Here is a 6,115-nt window from a genome sequence, read left to right as displayed (position 1 = left end):
TGCAATTTCCGATGTCTGACTCTAGGCCCCTTCCGTGTTTCCTTATCCCATTTGTGGAGGTCGGCATGTACCCCAGCAACAACATCTGCCAAAGGGCCAAGTCCTTCCTCCTTCCTTTTCTCCCAAGCCGTTTCAAGAATGGTTTCAATATTTTCCTCCACGAGCCATCTTGCTTCAAACTTACGGGGGCCTGCCGTCCTCCTGTGTTGCATACCCGATGTGTATTCAGTATCGACGAGAATAGGATGGTGGTCGGATTTATCGTAGTCCTCATTGGACACCCCAAACTCAGGGAACATATCTTCCCATTGCACATTACCCACTGCCCGGTCTAGATGCTCCCGGATGTTTCCTCTGCGCCAAGTAAATCGGTCACCCGCAAACCCCAGGTCATCAAGACCACAATCGGTCAGTGCATCACTAAAATCACGGAGGCAACGGAGCGGTCTTGGAGCACCTCCTTCCTTCTCATTGCTATGCAGGATTTCGTTAAAGTCGCGTGCAAGAAGCCAAGGCAGGTCTATCATCGCATGTAGTTGTTTCAAGTACTCCCAGGTTAGGTGCTTCCTCTCCCCACTAGGCTCACCATACAGCCCTGTAAATCGCCAGCCAGCCGGATTATGTTCATTAACCCGGATGTCAATGAAGTTTGTGTGCACCTCTGTAGATGTTACACCCAAATTGTTGTACCACAGCATCACTAATCCTCCACTCCGGCCATCACTTTCCGAAACAACCATTTGATCAAAACCTAGCCTTCTCATCAATTTTCTTGTCTTAGCTCTGTTCAGGTGCGCTTCAGACAGGAAAAGCACATCTGGTCTTACTCGCCCTTGGATACCCACGAGCGCACGCACTGCCGCATGTTTTCACAACCCACGACAGTTCCAACATAGGATTTTCATTGTGTCCGGTCGAGCTCCTTTTCAGAGCTCGCCGATATCTGATGACTCGCATCCATGACCGTTTTACAGCCCGTTTTGACCGCTTAGAGTGTTGTGATGAAACATCATCTTCCTCCCCCTCTTCACCACTTCGGCTTGGAACATGGAGCTCCATTGGTGAGATTCCAGCCGCCGCTGATCTCACTAACAAGGGTATCCTTTGGACTGCTTGGCTATGTAACTGGTTCATCATATGTTAGTCTCTTACGGGATTTATCCCCATCCTGGTTAGTCCCATCACCAACTTTGAGCAGGCTGCTGGCATCATCCTGAAGATCCTTCGCTGATGCCTTACCACCCTCTGCTCTACCCTGGGGATTGGGTTTATGCACCACAGAGAGGCTCTGTCTTGGGATTTTTGACTGGGATCCCGTCCTTGGCGCTAAAATCCAGTCCCCCCATGCCATGGACGCCTTGTCATGCTTCCCATTACCATGTTTCAAGTACGTATGTCCCATGTGCCCACAAACATAGCAGAACACCGACATCTTCTCGTAGAGAATTGAGTAGTACACTTTTTTTATTCTTGGTTATGGACACAAATCTCATCAGGGGTTCGTTCACATCAAGCTTAACACGAACCCTCACGATTCTGCCATTCCTCCATCTAGGGTTTAACATGACTTCCACAATCGTGCCCACTTTCCTGGTCAGGGATCTAACAACCGGCTCCTTCCTATACATTGGAGGGAGATCCACCACCTGAATCCACACCGCCAATTTATCTAGGGCTACCTCATCAAACTTAGTGAATCCATCATAGCTCTCTATCAGGACGCCATGGTCTCGAAAGAGCCATGACCCTTCTTCTGTGACTCGCTTCCAGTCGCCGAGACATTTCACTGTGATTGAGAAGAGGTTCTCACCCAACGCACTGAAAGTGACACCCTGGGCCAGGCTCCAAGCCATGCGCATATTATCATAGCAAGCTCCCCTTGAGAAGGGTTTATCGGTATGAACCCTAGCAATTGCCATGAACTCCGCCTCACCAACCTCATCTGGGAATTATTCATCAAAGTTGAGATCATCTCCCTCTCTCTCTTGCAGATTCAGCTTCCCAATCACATTATCCACCCCCGCCGAGTTTTCCGCCATCGTCACTCTGTTCGCTGAAGATTTGGATCGTGAGGTCTCCATGAGCCGCCGACTTCCAACACTAGCACAAGGGCAAGCCTCTCTCCCCGCTGTATATGAAGGCTCGTGACCACCCACCCGAGGTAGAGTTGAACACGGATAGGAATTCCAGTCGAACCCTAGACGTCGCCGCCTGGGGAAAACAACCCTAGACGTCACCGCCAGGGGAAAAAGTACGATAGTAGTAGACTTTTTGTTCTCATGAGCTGATCATAACAAGTCAACTTGGGTATTGAGGGTATTTAGAGACCAACTCTCCCTAAACTCGTTTAGCAGCGTATAATAGAACTAAATCTTTGTTTGGTTTCCCAAGTCCAGACATAAATTTCTGTAAGTGTGTATCCCTAATCAAATTGTTAGCAAAACATATACCCTGGAAATTATTCTTGAAGCAATTTTTCATAGTAACTCCTATCCAAACAACCACTAAGGGCTCCTTTGATTCAATGGATTTTCATAGGAACTTTGAAGGATTAGAATCCTCGTGGTTTTTTCCTATGTTGGTTATTCTTAAAACAAAATTTGATAGTAAATCCTATCCTGGCAACCACTAAGGGCTACTATTATTCAAAGGATTTTCATAGAAACTTTCGAGGATTGGAACTCTTGGGGCATCTTCAACTCTGACCCTCAATGCACCTGCACCCGTTCGGACCATGTGGTCCGGACATGTTTTGCCATCCAACACAGTCTTGCATCGGTCCATACATGTTTTCCTCACAAATCAGAGACGAATTGAGGGGTTGGGGCGGGGCTTTCCGGGCGTCCAGACCGCAGTCACATCCATTCCTGACTAGCTTGGTCCACCCAAAACCATCCACCCGCGCCCACACGCGTTCCCCGCCCATCGCTAGCTGTCAGAATTCATGCCATTATAGAGCGTCCTCTCTACATTGACGTCAATATAGAGCAGATGCGACCTCTCACTGCCGATATTGAAGCGACGCGCAGGCCCGGAGAGTGCCACCCGCGACAAGTCTTCGGTATCTGCGCATGTTCAATGCCAGAGTAAATTTTATGGGATCGGTATCTACCACTCCCGTTCGAAGCATGTCTATATGCCTGCTACTACAACAAAAGACCTTCCAACGGCGCCAGAAATACATGCTGACGGGAGACTGTTCTTGTCTTGAAACTCCTCAGCAACGGAACCAGGAATCCTTCTACTACGGCTACGCCTTTAGGGACTTCCTAGGAAAATATGCAAAGGATTTCCCCGCGGCCTTGGAGCCTTGCGTTGGTGTTCCCTCGAAGAGGAAAGGGTGATGTAGCGCAGCGGTGGTAAGTATTTCCCTTAGTTTGAGAACCAAGGTATCGATCCAGTGAAGGAGTATCACAAGTGCCTGCACAAACATAAAAAGCTCGCTCCCAACGCTATGAAGGGGTTGTCAATCCCTTATAGATTGTTCGCCAAGTGAGAACTGAAAGCAACAAAGTAACAAAGCAAAGTAAAAGCGAAAGTGGAAACGATAGGTGTGAACAGACCCGGGGGCCGTAGTGTTTACTAGTGGCTTCTCTCATGAAAGCAAGTAGACGGTGGGTGAACAAATTACTGTCGAGCAATTGATAGGACCACACAAAGTCGTGACGTCATCCATGGCAATGATTATATCTATAGGCATCACGTCCAAAACAAGTAGACCGATACTTTCTGCATCTACTACTATTACTCCACACGTCGACCGCTATCCAGCATGCATCTAGTGTATTAAGTCCAAAAGAACAGAGTAACGCCTTAAGTAAGATGACATGATGTAGACGGACAATCTCATATCTACGACAAAGCCCACCTTTTTACCCTTGATGGCAACTACACGATGTGTGCCTTGCTGCCCCTACTGTCACTGGGAAAGGTCACCACACGGTAAGAACCCAAAACCAAGCACTTCTCCCATTGCAAGAATCATAGATCTAGTTGGCCAAACAAAACCCAAGACTCGGAGAGACTTACAAGGATATCAAATCATGCATATAAGAAATCAGCAAAGACTCAAATATTTATCATAGATAATCTGATCACAAATCCACAATTCATCGGATCTCGACAAACACACCGCCAAAGAGGATTACATCAGATAGATCTCCATGAAGATCATGGAGAACTTTGTATTGAAGATCCAAGAGAGAGAAGAAGCCATCTAGCTACTAACTACGGACCCGTAGGTCTGAAGTGAACTACTCACGAGTCATTGGAGGGGCGATGACGTTGATGTAGAAGCCCTCCAACTCCAAAGTCCCCTTCGTCAGGGCACCGGGAAGGGTCTCCAGATGAGATATCGCGGAAACGGAAGCTTGCGGCGACGAAAAAGTATTTTCGTGGATCCCTTGAATTTTGCTGTATTTTAGGGAATATATAGGCGAAGGATCTAGGTCAGGGGGGCGCCAGGGAGGCCACAAGCCTGCCATCTGCCGCACCCTGGTGGCGGATGGGGGGGGGGCTTGTGGGCTCCCTGTAGCCCTCCTGGCTTGGCCCACAAGCCCCCTAATCTTCTTCCATTTGGGAAAAAATTATTTTGGGGATTTTATTCCGTTTGGACTCCGTTCCAAAATCAGATCTGGAAAGAGCCAAAAACACAGAAAAAAGGAACTAGCACTTGGCACTGAATTAATAAGTTAGTCCCGAAAAAGATATAAAAGGTATATAAAACATCCAAAGATGACAAGATAACAGCATGAAACCATCAAAAATTATAGATACGTTTGAGACGTATCAAGCATCCCCAAGCTTAACTCCTGCTCGTCCTCGAGTAGGGAAGTGATAAAGAATGAATTTTTTATGCTTTCATGCTACCTAGCATAGATGTCCTTTGTAACTCCTCTTATGTGACGTGAATGTTCAGATCCATTAGATTCAAAACAATAGTTTGCTATTGACGTGGAAACAATAATAATTCAAGCAAACTAGCAAGGTAATCATGAACTTTCAAAATAACAAGGCCAAAAGAAAGTTATCCCTACAAAAGCATATAGTCTGGCTATGCTCTATCATCATTGCAAAACGAATTTAAATCATGCACAACCCCGGTATTGGCCAAGTAATTGTTTTCACACCTTTACTTTCTCAAACCTTTTCAACTCTCACGCAATACATGAGCGTGAGCCATGGTTTTAGCACTATAAGTGGTGTGGAGTGTGGTGGAGGTTGCAAGACAAAAAGGAGAACATGCTCACATTAACTAGGCATATCAATGAGTTGTGGAGATGCTCATCAATAGATATCAATGTGAATGAGTAGGGATTGCCATACAAATGATGCACTAGAGCTAAGAGTATGTGAAAGCTCTTAAGGAAAACTAGTGGGTGTGCATCCAACTTGCTTGCTCACGAAGACCTAAGGCAATTTTGAGGAAGCCTATCATTGGAATATACAAGCCAAGTTATATAATGAAAACTTCCCACTAGCTATATGGTGGTGACAAAACGAGAGACTCTCAATCATGAAGATCATGGTGCTTAATATGCACAAGTGTGGAAAGGTGGTAGCATTGTCCCTTCTCTCTTTTTCTCTCATTTTATTTTTATTTTTTTGGTGGGCTCTTTGGCCTCTTTTTTTTGGTGGGCATCTTTAGCCTCTTTTATTTCCTCACATGGGACAATGCTCCATCAATGATGATCATCACACTTTCAACTCAAAACTTAGAGCAACTATGACTCTATATGGAATGCCTTTGGTAGTGTACCGTGACAATGATCTAGCATGGCATAGACATTAATGGAAACATCATGCTAGCTATCTTACGATCATGCAATGGCAATGTAGACGTGGTGGCACATGTCATGGTGGTAGTTGCATGGCAATATATCTCGGAATAACTTTGAAAAAGCCATAGTAGGTAGGTATGGTGGCTGTTTTGAGGGAGGCTAATGGTGGGTTTTGTGCACCGACGAAAGTTGCACGACACTAAGAAGATAGTGATGGTGGAAGGTGAAAGTTCATCTAAACCATGGACTCAACATTAGCCATGAATAACTCATATACTTGTTGCACAAGTTTTATTAGTAATCGAAACAAAGTATTCAATGCATACTCCTAGGGG

Source organism: Hordeum vulgare, chromosome 2H (assembly GCF_904849725.1).
Source record: "Hordeum vulgare subsp. vulgare chromosome 2H, MorexV3_pseudomolecules_assembly, whole genome shotgun sequence".
Classification (NCBI taxonomy): domain Eukaryota; kingdom Viridiplantae; phylum Streptophyta; class Magnoliopsida; order Poales; family Poaceae; genus Hordeum; species Hordeum vulgare.
Note: the sequence above shows the minus strand (reverse complement) of the source record.